The sequence below is a fragment of the Chelmon rostratus genome, chromosome 11 (assembly GCF_017976325.1).
Source record: "Chelmon rostratus isolate fCheRos1 chromosome 11, fCheRos1.pri, whole genome shotgun sequence".
Lineage (NCBI taxonomy): Eukaryota > Metazoa > Chordata > Actinopteri > Chaetodontiformes > Chaetodontidae > Chelmon > Chelmon rostratus.
Genome location: NC_055668.1, coordinates 25,863,201 through 25,876,245, shown reverse-complemented (window position 1 = coordinate 25,876,245; position 13,045 = coordinate 25,863,201). Strand labels below are relative to the sequence as shown.

Sequence of the window (13,045 nt, the reverse complement as noted above, 5' to 3'; positions counted from 1 at the left end):
AGGCTGCTGGTTAAAGTTTGATTCTGAGTTTGAGGATAAACCGTTCCGTCGCCTTCTGATGCTACCGTCCAGCTGTGATGGAGGCTGACGAGGCCACAGAACGGCCAGATTAACATGCATGTATTTGCTGAATGTAGTTTTTTCACGTTGAGGCTCAGGAGTGGGTTGACCACGTGTCAGAGGGTCTGTGGTTCAATCCCCGGCTCCTCCAGCCTGCGTGCGAAGTGTCCTTGGCGAGATACTGAACCCCAAATCCTGCCGTCAGGAGTGCAGCATCACCGCTCATGACTGTCTTTCACTCGTGAATGTGAAATGTGTTATAAGGCGATATAAATTCATTTACCGACGTCGAGTGTAGATCAATAAAGCTGTCAGTCAAACAGACATGCAGGCAAAAAGTGTTCACTTCAACTGTTTGTTAAAGAATAAGCTGCCGTCACTGCTCCAAAACCAGCAGCAACAACAGCAGCATGTGCTGTGCATGTTACAAGAAGCAGGTGGAGAGAGTGAGTGTTTCTGTGAATGCACCTGAACACATCATTTTTCTCTGCTGTTTTTCTGGAGGTCCAGACGTCCTGTCAGATTTCTGTCCGTTCTCATTGTCCGTCATCTTTCCATCAGGCAAACCCGCCTGCAGCAGAGACGCCGGATTGGAAGGAGACGTCGCCGTCATACGAAGCGCTTACTGAGCAGTTTGACTGCAGACTGCAGCAGGAAGCTGTGCTGCGTTCCAGCTCCAGAAATGTTTGTAGCCTGTGTGAAAAGCTTTGTGATGCAGGAACAGACTGGCTCTGTTTCCACCTGCTAAAAGGAAGTTTCTGCCACGTGCTGCTCATGGAGGATGTGTTGAGCGTCTGTAAATTAAAGAAACCTGCTCTGGATGAAAAGTGTCATGACATGACTTTGATCTAAAGCTTTAGAAATGAAACTGAGCTGAAAGCTGAGAGCTGGAAACATCTCAGTCGGTTGCAGAACTTCCTGCTCTGAAGCACATTTCTCGTGTCTCAGATGTATAAACACATTTTCTGCCCGTGCTGACTCAGAGCCAAACATTCCTGCATGCTTCATTCAATTTAACCGTCACTGAGTTTTACTGTCGTAAACTCGGATGTCGTCCTCGCGGATTCTTAAGTTACTCACATGGTCAAAACATGCTGGTGACCGTAAAACCACATGACATGTCCAAGCTGTATTTATAGTGTGATATGTTTGCTGTTTATAGATGTCTTGCCCTGCACTTTAGGTGACGCTGTGCCAGGTCAACATGCGCTATGTGCCTGTATATCATCCATACGTCTGCTCCATTGATGACTGAGCAGCTGAATTAAAGCAGGGAACAAACTTGCTTTTGTAATTTTGACCTTTAATCCTACAGCAGTGACCCGAATATAAGCCCTTTATTTTGGATGAAGCGTTTTTGAGGAAATATCATGACTTGTTAACTTGTGTAGAACGAGCTAGAGAGATAGCTATTATAGTTAACATTAAATTCAAATTATACTGTCACATTTAGCCCAGTCAGAAAGACAATAAATCTGTAGAAAATGGTAAAAACATATACATCCTCACAAAAACATGCAACAAAGGAAAAAACTCTGATTCAGGGTGGTTCAAATATCTATGGTGGCCACATCAACATCTCTACTTGTGCAGGTCTGCGCTGGTGCTGCTGTGGCATTATCTCTGTGTAGCTGCTGCAGGTCAGCAGCATTAAAGAACATTTTCAACACGACACCCCACTCGCTCCTATGGAAGGCGCTCAGTGGGCGTATACATTCAATGGATGCCCACAGTTTCAAGAGTTTGTGAAGCCCAGAAGAATGTGTTTACTCCTTTTAAAGTAATGTCCATGGATGGGATGTATGCTTTTTACCACAGGGTGAAGGATAAGCAGCTGAAGAAAGATCATCGTTAGGAGGAAACTGCACACGAGCTCCAGTCTCCTGCATGAAAGTTTTACATGCAACCACAGAATGAGGCACACTGCAGTGTATAATGAGGGTGCGGCCCATGTCACATGACATGCCCACCTCCAAAAATGACATTTTCACAGAAAAAGAAAAAAACATTAGACTGATTAACAGTCGCTTCCACTGCAACATAAAGAAAGTCATTGTGAGTGTTGAAGAACATTTTCACTGACCTCTGCTGATCAGGCACTTTTCATACACATATACAGATTTACATCCCCACAACAGTAATACGGTGCTGGAGGATGCTGCAGCGACCTCCGAGTGGCTGAGAGCATTTGTGTTATTACATTTTTACTCTTTTCTTCACTGTGGTGTTGCACCTCACACCTCTTCCTGTCAACATGTCTTTAGTGGAAGCAGCGCGACGTTTCCAGAGGTTTCCTGTAGCGTCCACTGTCTGTAGGTCTACTGACCTGTTGTGTCACATTGATTTAGCAAGAAAATCCATCATTAAAAATATTGCATCATAATGCAACAGGTGCACAGGGCTCTCACAGATAGATCCCTGAATTCAGTCCAACAGTAGCATGTCGACATGTTTATTATTTCTCATTATCCTTTTTAAAGATTACTGATGTTAAGCCCGTAGGGCTGTCAGGGACAACGAACAACACAAGCCTCTGGGTTTACTGTAGCTGTGGTAGCAATGACAACAAGGCACATAACGCACAAGACGATCTGGCACAGGACAAAGGGAGACGCGGACTATATATACATGAGGTAACAATGAACAGGTGGAGACAATCAGGGCGGGGCAGACAATCAGACAGGCGGGAAACACCAGGAAGTCAAAGGCCTGAAACGAGAGGAGAGTTAGGGTTTCACAATACAACAGGAAGTGCACGACATGACACTGTGAACAGAACATCAACGAGACCTGACAACTGAACTAAAACAAAAACTTAAGACAGAGACAAAAAAAGCTGTCAAGCCACATCAGGAAGACAATCTGGCAAACAGGTAGTGGATCACCTGATCTGCAAATGCTGGGAACTGATTGGATGATTGAGAACAAACATGTAAACAGCTGAGACGAGCCCATGCACGTTTTCACGGAGTCTCTGTTAACTCCAGTTCTCTGACAGGAAGTCGTTCCACTGAACAGAGCAGTGAAATCTGAGGCTGACGTTGAACCAAGACACAGAAATCACTCATTGCTTTTATTTTACACATTTAGAAATGATCTGCAAGCAGAGGAGGAGGAGAGTTTAAATCATTCACACCTTTTTCCATCCAGCGCGAGGATAGAGCGCCGCTCTCGTGTGTTGATGTCACACATGTGTTCAGCTGCGAACGGCGAGGATCGACAGCTTCAGTGACCCGCGGGACGCTGATGCTGGTTCAGGTATGAAACGTTCAGGTCGTCTAAAGCGATCCGCTTACAGGCAGACCTCTGCTGCAGAAACCTGAGGAGATGGCGGCCTCATGTCAAGGCAGACGGCTCAATGTGTGGAGAGGGTCGGGCTCGTTCAGCTCATCACTCACACATGACGCAAACTCTTTTCAGTTCATTCATCAGTTAAAGCCGCTCCACCGCAGATTTCCACACTCATGTAACCACATATTTCTTTAGCATACATTTATAAATTTATAAAAGGGAAAGCCATTCTGAACCATCATTGGAAATTTGTGTGGGTTTTTTCTTGCTGATTTTGCTGAAAAATGCAACGCTTTTATAACTTTATGATTCATTTTTGGGTTTTGGTTAAAGTTTCTTGGTTAAAGTGTGAATAGAGCATTTAACACAACACATTATGTCATGTGAAAGCACAGAGCAGTGGACTGACTTTATAAAAATCATCTTAAATGAAAATGAAAATTCAGCTTGACTATGTTTTGGAGATGCAGCAAACACATCTGATGGATTCTATCACCCCCTTTTTTTTGATAGAAAATTGATCTGATTGGTCTGATTGGTCTGATCTCACGTCCCTGTGTTGTGTACTGATACTGACTGATGACGACCACAAGCTCATTGTCAGAAGAACAAAGCCTGATCACCAGATGAAAGCACGAAGTAACTGCTCAGTGATCCTTCTGGAACAGACAGAAACATGTGGATCGTTGCGCTCTTTGTGTGCCGGAGCTGCCGCGATCGCTTCCAACAGGTCGGATATTTAAGACGAAGCCGAGTGTGAGAGAAACGAACAGCGACAGCGCGGTGAGACAGAGGGAAATAAACTCTGATGGGCTTTTATTTCAAGCCTCGAGGCAGCAAACAAAGACAAAAGTGTTTCAGCATTTTCTCAAGACAAAATATAAATCTCCAACACACACACACACACACACACACACACACACACACTGCCTGCTCAGACTAAGTTACATGGGCGTTAAAGTAACAGCATATTTCACATACCACATGCTGTCACACACCTGCTGCCATAAAACACAGTCACACCCTCCCACACACACACACACACGCACACAAAGCATCCTATAGATCTCCCGTATAGAACACACATTGACTTTGTTGCCCGCCCTCGTCTCACGCTGTCACACAATCTCCTTCTTCAGTCACAGAATCGGTCTCTTCACACTCACAAGCACACACACACACACACACACACACACACACACACACACACACACATCTGTGACATCAGTCTCCCTGTCAGAGCATTATGTCATGTCATCATGTCATCTTTCTATTCCAGAAAAACACCTGTGGCTCAGTGACACACACTTCAACTTCAATATATTTTAGCTGTAACCTGTTACACATATTTGTTCTATGTAAATTATATGTATTTAACATCAGAGACTCTGTCCCATCCCAGTTTCCTCTCTGTCTGTCTCTTACAGTGACAGATGTGTTATTATTAATCAATAATTCCAATTGAGATTAAAGTTAGTTTCAGATAGTAACAGGTGTGTTGATGAGGAGAGTCCATCCATTTTAACGGTACGACATGAGTGAGAGAGAGATAGTTGGATAGCCATAGATATTGTTTAGATATTGTATTATTGCATTGAGGAAACAAGGAACCAGGGGGCCCTGATGAGAGGTGGGCTACTGGAACCAAACATAGTACAGACTGTACGCTAAGCGGACCGAGGGTGGCTGAGGACTGATGAGGGTCAGAGCCACTCTCCAGGATCAAACAACTAAGATCCAGGAATACATCCTGAAGATGGCCCCAAAGATGATCCACTATGTGAATACCTCACGCAAAAGAAACCAGATAATGCAGAGGAGGAGGGCCGACCATCATGGAGAGACAAGCCCCTTCATGGCATGTACCACCGCCAGATACAGGAAGTGGCTGATATCAACAAATCCTACCAGTGGCTGGAAAAGGCTGGACTGAGGACAGCACAGAAGCACTAATCATGGCTGCACAAGAACAGGCCCTCAGTGCAAGATCAATAGAGGCGGGGATCTACCGCACCAGACAGGACCCCAGGTGCTCCTGAGACAGTCCAGCACAGAGCAGCAGGATGTAAGATGCTGGCAGGAAAAGCATGCATGGAACACCATAACCAAGTGCAGGCATAGTGTACAGGAACATCTGTATTGAGTATGGGTCAAAATGGAAAACACCTTCTGAGGTGACAGAGCCAAGATCCTGTGGCACTTCCAGATCCAGACTGACGAGATGGTGGTGGCTAACAACAGACAGACAAACAACAGGAGAAGCCAGTAGTGATAGACGTAGCGACCCTGAGCAACAGCAACATCAAGAAGAAAAAGGAGAAGCTTGAAAAATGCCAAGGGCTGAAAGAGGAGCTGGAGAAGATGTGGGGAGTAAAGGCAACAGTGGGACCAGTGGTAATCAGAGCACTGGGGGCAGTGACCCTCAGCCTGGGAGAGGGGCTTCAGCAGATTCCTGGAACAGCATCCGAGGTCTCTGTCCAGAAGAGCGAAGGTCCGAGGAACAGCTAAGATACTGCGCTGGACCCTCAAACTCCCAGGAGAGGACCCGAGCCCATGAGGAGAGGGGGATTTATTTTTCTAGTGTATAAGCTTGGTCATCATACCAGCAGATGAGGTATCGCCAATATAGACCCCAAATTCCCAAACATGCTCACACATAGACGAGTACGGAGCGGAAGTGACTGTGGCATCTCTGCAGTGATGGCAGCCGCCAGCCACTGCCACGGTTTGAGCCAGTCCTTCCTGCAGCGCTGCGATAGCCGAAGAGGTCTGTGTGAAACTACAGCGGGCGTGGTTTCGTGTAAACTGGGTTGGTAAAGTGATAGAGGAGGAGTACGAGCAGTACGCAATGGAAACAGGAAATGACACTGAACTGTCAGCAAGGGCTTGGTCTCTGTCCAATCACAAACAAGTGCTGTCCCTCCATTTCCGTAATCCTAAATGTTGTGTTTTGACCATCAGGGCCACTGTACCAATCTCTTTAAAACATTACAGTCTTTTTAGCGGCACATTGTGTTTACAGCTCAGCAAAGAAACACTCTTCAGGGAAGCAGAAAGACATTTCCCTGTGGATCACCTGGAAGTGCATTAGGAAGGGATCTCTTAAAGTCCGCTATGAACAGGAGGCACGAGCAAAACCTCTTTCAGCGTTTACACGGGCACCAATTTACAGTCTGAAGCCAGACTCGAAGCTCTCCTTTACTTTAAAGTTCTCATCGGCCACATGTGCACTAACAGTATCTAAAATCACACACATGGCAGGCTCACGAACACACTGCGCACTCTCTGAACTAATCTGAATGACCTCTGACCTGCAGCCCGTCTCCAGTCATACGCTCACTCCTCTGGCATCCTCATGTGTCACCAGCGACAAGTAGCTGCCTCAGTGCACCAACATTCCCACAAATGGCCGTCACTGCTGAGCCATGCGCTGAGTCGACGCCCCGCGTGTCATCACCATCATCATCTTCGCTAACACACTCCTGGTATGCCCGTCAAAGCCCTCACATACAGGAAGAGGCAAAATGAAGTCACATCACTGCAACTAAATATAACTATCAGGATTGTAAAACACTCAACCGAAAAGATTTCCACCTGAAAAGGTGCAGAAGCAACATACAGAAATACTCAAAGTAAAAGTACCTCAAATTATCCTTAAAGTTATAATTTAAACTATAAATATCTGTTCAGTCACTATCTATCAATAACATAACACAATGGCCCACTGATGAAAGTATTACAATATTTATAGATCTGTAGTAATACTGTATTAACTTACTGCTAACGCCAACTGGACATTTCTGCTGCTGCAGCGTCACATTAGATGCATTAATTGGCAAAACACAAGCTGACTTTTATTATGAAGCAGTCACAGGAAACGCGATGATCATCAAACCGGCGTCTACGAAACAAGACGACGGTCGTTTTCGGTTTTATTTATGGTGGATCAGTTATAAATATTGCAGGAGTAATGTAGCGAGATGGAGCAGCGACAGTGAGCTGATAGATGAAGGGCTGCAGGCTGCACACCTGCAACGTCTCAGCCGGGTAGCCTTCACCTTCACTGAATCATGTGACCTATAGTATTACACCTTGTTGCCGCCAGTACTTACAGGTGTCGCCAGATCAACCAGGACAGACACCTTTACACAGACAGGAGGAATGTGCTTGGTTCGTCTTCACCTCAGAGAAGAAAAGCACCAGTTGGCATCATTAGTTTTTATTCTGCTTGTTTTACATGTTAAATTGTCTGACTCCTGCTCTTTCATTGGCCCGGATCACTTCCTGGTTGCTCACTCACTGAAGGCTGTGCTGATCACTGTGAGGGTGAGAAGAGTGAGAACTTAGGTGACTGGATGTCTGACAAAAAAAGATTTTAAACTGCTGTTATTCTTAAAATTTAAATTGTATTAAAAAAAATTAAATCTAGTCATGACCTCATTACCTTAAACCGTTATCTTGTCTTACCGTGGCTGCTGCTGCATCCCTTCACAGCAGAGAGCAACATGTGACCACAGAGGAGGTGACAAAATCTGCAGGTGGGGCTGCTGCTGGAAATATTTCCACACACACACACACACACACACACACACACACACACACACACGCATACATACATGTCATGTCTCACAGATATTCACTCTTACACTGAAGGAGTACAAACTCATGCAGACGCTGCCACATGAGCTCACAGTCACACGAGTCTGCTAACACACATTCACCAAATACATGCTGCACCACTCTCTCACACACACACACACACACACACGCACACACACACGCCCTCTTCTGTAATGTCAGTAGTAAGAATAACTTACATGTTCATCCTATAAGTAAGCCATACATCATCCCACCACTACAGACTTTTATTTGTCTGACCTTCCACTTCAAATAGAAACGAGCTGAAATAAAAGATGATGAATATTTATGACCTTGGTGGTGACTTCATTTGACTGTCACAAGTCCTCTGCAGCAGTCAAAGCTGAACAGTGTAAAAATATTTGTCACACTCCTATATCAGGATTTCCACACTCCCACGGCCGAGAATACACACACTGCTGCTGCTGCTTTATTAGAGCTACAGAGACTGAAGCTTTCCCTGTTCCTGAGATTTTCTGCGGGTTGATTGGTCCAGCCTGTTGTGCTGCATCAACAGGAAATGCTATGTTTTCAGAGGCTAGCCTATTAGCTGAGCTTCACACCTGTCTGCACTGCAACTCCTCCTCAGAATGGATGTTTCAAATGTGGCTTCATTTGCTCGGCATAAGTAAAGTAAATGAAATCATTCCAAAGATGAACTTGCCTGTGTAGCTTCATGCCACCGGAGGAAGAGTGATTAGAAACAAGCCATAGCCTAACGCTGCTCATGCACACACCTGCACATCATGGGTGCACTCTGGAACTTAAACAAATAGCAATACACCTGCGCTACAAAGTGGGCGTGGTTTAGTGATTATAGCATACAGAGCTGAGTGATATGGAGCTCCAGCTAGCCTCCACAAACACCTCCCTCCTCCTCATTGTGTGATCAGAATGAAGAAGAGGAAGAAAGGACTAAATGAGACCTCGTGCAAGCAAAGCTTTTGCCTGCTAAAATTCAAACACGCGATACTCTGCTAGCTAGCCACGAGCTAACAGACATGTGCTCCTTTATATGATGTGATTTAGCGCGCTAGCTATCCCTGCATATTTGACTGGTTACATAACAACCCAAGTGCTGAAGAGGAGTCTAAATGTAACAAGACATGAATGAATAATCAGCACAGAGACATGGGATTAGGATTTTTCATTTCAATGGGTTTTTACTGTATTTTGCAGTGATCCAGCAAACACAGCGTGAACGTGCACTCACGTTTCCTCCGTGTCACACATGAAGACCATCTCAGCAGGATTCTGTCAGCAGACTCAGTGTCAGCTCCCCGCCGGCCGCGGGACGTCCTGTGCCATCTGCTGTTTAACTTGGCCCGACCTTTGACATGCTGATACGTGTCGAGTGTTGATACTGAGCCGTGGGATGGTATCAGGGTGAGGTAGTGTCGTGAAACTGCAACCATGATACGTACTTGTAATGATCAGAGTGTGTCAAACTTGTCAAACTGGCAATTCCACTTCAGTTTTCTGATGAACAAATTTAAATTTTGCCTTTAAGCGGTCAGTAAATACTCCTCTGGTGTGTAGGACCGTCAACCACACTGCCACTGTGTCAAGTCAAGTTTGTTTTATGTTCAAACAAGACGAAATTCCCATTGAACTTTCTCCAAACACCATAGCCAAGAGTTTTTCAGCCAAATGGCTCCAAAGAAATCCAATATTTATCTCACGATCCCCACACTGACAAGGCCATGTTTGCGCTGCCCTCCACAACATTAAGCCACTGCTGATCTGATCCATGAACAAGTTGAATCAGGACTATCTTAGCTGATGACTTTTATGCAGAGAGGAGAGCAGGTGATGTAAATGTTCTGGACTTATATGGTTTTTTGCTCAGCTGCAGATAGTCTGACTGATAACTCTTGAACTCTGTTAAAGTATTTTTGTTGCTAGAAATTTGGCACAAGCGTCATCAGATGCCATCAGCAAGTTTCATGGCCTGTTTAATAATGAGATACAATAGTTTGTGTACAAAGTGGACCTGATGATGGTACTTGAGAAAAGCTGTTAAAAATGGAAAGAGTTCGTCGTAATTGGAGGATGAATGTGCTTGGTGACACAGTAATCTGACTGTTAGCTTCCTCATGCACAAATAAAAACCTGATAATAAAACAGAGGGATCCTTCAAAAGGAGAGTGAACATCCAGGGGAGTCACATGCAAATCTAGACCCTCGTTCCTTTATCATGAAACAAAGCGTTGAACAAAAGGTCAATTTGACCTGATGGTGGTTTTAAACCGACGTGTCCCCTTCACAGGACAGAACAGGTCATTTTACAGTCACTCCCAATATATGAGAAACAGTAACAGGTCACACACTCACAGAACTGGAGTTACATCCAGTAACTATTTATCACTGTGAAATGACGTTGCTATGTAATTTAAGTTACACACGTTATGTAAGTTAAAATAAGTCAATGCTAACTTCCGGTTTGTCATGAGACATGAACGGGACATTTGTTTGACTCATCCATCCACCCCACCTTCCTCCATACGCAGTCTGTCGCTCTTTATACTATATCACCTCACGTCCTCCTATGCTGCCGTCATAATTACTACAGGCACCGAACAATAAACCTAAATATGGATCATAATAACCTACTTGCACAAATGACCTATATTTTGGGGGGAAGAGGACAGTTTGTGTGAAACAGAAGGAAACCACCCAGAAAATCAGGAGTCTTACAAATAAGCCCTTTTCCAAACACTCTGGCGCTGTTGTCTTTTTCCATTTAATCAGCAAGAGACATATTTTCCCTTTGTGATGATGAGGCTGTTTCCAAGGTCAAAGATGAATTTCAATCTCACTGACAAATTCACAACAGTAGTACTCTGCCTCACAGCCTACAGCAGGACTGCACTGACGAGTGTCCTCAGAGGGTGATACAGTATATTTATAATAAAAGGACATGGTTGGCTCCAAGGTTGAGGCTCAGATGTGGACACTGAGCTGCAGGGATGAGACATATCTGTGTCTCATGCCAGACGCTGTTTGCCTTCAATATCACTGATGTCACTGTGTCTCTGTGTCCGGCAGACTGGCAGGAGTCCAGAGCCGAAGGACTCGGAGGAGGTCTCAGGATCCAGTTCAACGTGACAAAGGATGTCTGTGGAAACTAGATTCACTCCAGACTGAAGTATTTGTTTTTCAGAGCAGATTGATGAGGTTGTGGTCGTCCTGGGATTTTGATGAGGGGATTCAGTCCATCCCTTCATCAGGTTTTAGGAATCTTTCTTTTCTTCTGTTGCCTCCTAATTCTGAGGCGTTTCTAAAGTAAACAGCTGATAAAGTCCTTTTCTATCCTTTATAAGACCTTAATCTGTCACTGTAATGCTTTATATTTTATAATGCTTGACTGCTTTATATTGCTGAACAATCATGAAAAAGTAAACATAAAATATAAATGTTCAATTATTCTATTAACAGTACTACCAGCTGTAAATGCTGTATCTAATATACATATTGTTGTATATTACTGAATAAAAGGTACACAAACAAATCTCAACTCAAGGCCCGCTTACTCAGATTTCTCTCATGGTCTTCATCAGCAGATGGAGTCAGCTGTGGTCACACCATCACTAACTGAGGCATCTCCATGGCAACTGAGCAAGCTCCACCTGTTTTTCATGACAGTGAGGTTTGCTTGAGAGCTCTGGAAAAAGCGACTAAATGAACCTTGAGTTACGTTTGGTGACAAAGTTTTTCTGCTCTTTTTAAAGTGTCAATTTATTTATGATAACTGACTGAATATACAAATTATTCACTAATGTCTGTTATTCATTTTGATGTTGAACGACTATGTAAATTATGAAATCATGACTTGACTGACTGATTTATTTTGTACTGGACCAGTTTCTTAGAACTGCATGAAAAACAATATTTAGAATATAACATAAAATGTAAACGTCACAGTAAAGAAGCCCAGAGACGAGCCTGCGCCGACGTCTCTGATGCAAAGTGTCTGTTGCAGTTTTTTTTCTGTTTGACAGCCTGTAATGAATCAGACAAGAGGAAGTGAAACCCGTTTATCTTCCCACAGCTGCTTCGCTGAGGCCGAATGTGTTCTGAGCAGGAAGGCAGAAATTCTCACTTTTTCTATAGAAACTCTCTCTTTCTTCTTGTTACTTTCAGAACTGATAACACTCATTAGCGCTCTCTGCACCCACACAGGAAACAAACCCATGAGGAGACATAAGACACCACCTCTAGAAGGTTGTAAGAAAATCAAGATCTATACATGAATTCTGATAAATAAAACATCATTTTTTAAATATTTCTTTTGAAATTTGTCAGTCAGCACTTGTGATTTTAAACGCTTCTTTTTTTTAAATTGGTCTTTGTTTGGATTTTTAACCCTGCGTGTCAGGATTTAACGGTATTTGCAGGATTTTCCTCTAAAATAGACTCAGACGAAAACCATTCATGATCAGGGAGTGTTAGCTGTGTGTTTATCTGCAGAGACGCTGTCCTCTGCCTGGGTGTGCAGCCTGCAGCCAATAGCAACACGTAGGAGAGCAGCACACATGTTGAGGAAGCTACGAAAAATGGCGCACACATGGACCCAAATGCTGAACTCAGACAAGGGAGGCAGTAGTAGTGTAAAAATGCAATAGTTTTAATGAGTACTTAAAAAAAATGTGCAGCAGGCGAGTCTAGATGATCCGCAGGAAAACTGCAGAGATGACTGAGAGCGAACAGACAGGAAGGCAGACAACAACACTTTTCTTTTCTTTAGGCTCTCAGTCGTTACCACGTCGATGAACTGGTGAACACTGTGTGGACAGAGCTTAAATACTGTGGCAGCAGGTGAGTCTCGATTGTCTGATTGTGAACAGGTTTGCTCAGTAGAGGAGGAGGCCGGACCAGCCCTGCCAGCCACGCCCTGCAGAGAAACATACAGAAACACAACAGACCGGGGGGAGACAGACAGCAGACAGAAGGAAACAAACACAGAGGCAGGAAAAGGAAGGAAAACTGCAGATCCTCTCACAGAGCGCCGGAAACTGGTTGTGCACCAACAGTAACTAACAATTCCTGCTTAATA

At 44.2% G+C, this 13,045-nt stretch overlaps 1 long non-coding RNA gene across 1 annotated transcript; it reads right to left on the bottom strand.

Moving 5' to 3' along the window:
- Nucleotides 1-7,557: 7,557 nt before the first annotated feature.
- Nucleotides 7,558-9,313, bottom strand: LOC121614379. Its single transcript, XR_006007228.1, has 3 exons — nucleotides 9,203-9,313; nucleotides 7,819-7,901; nucleotides 7,558-7,669 (listed from the first exon to the last, which is right to left on the bottom strand). It is a non-coding gene; the product is annotated as an uncharacterized LOC121614379 (long non-coding RNA).
- Nucleotides 9,314-13,045: the final 3,732 nt, after the last annotated feature.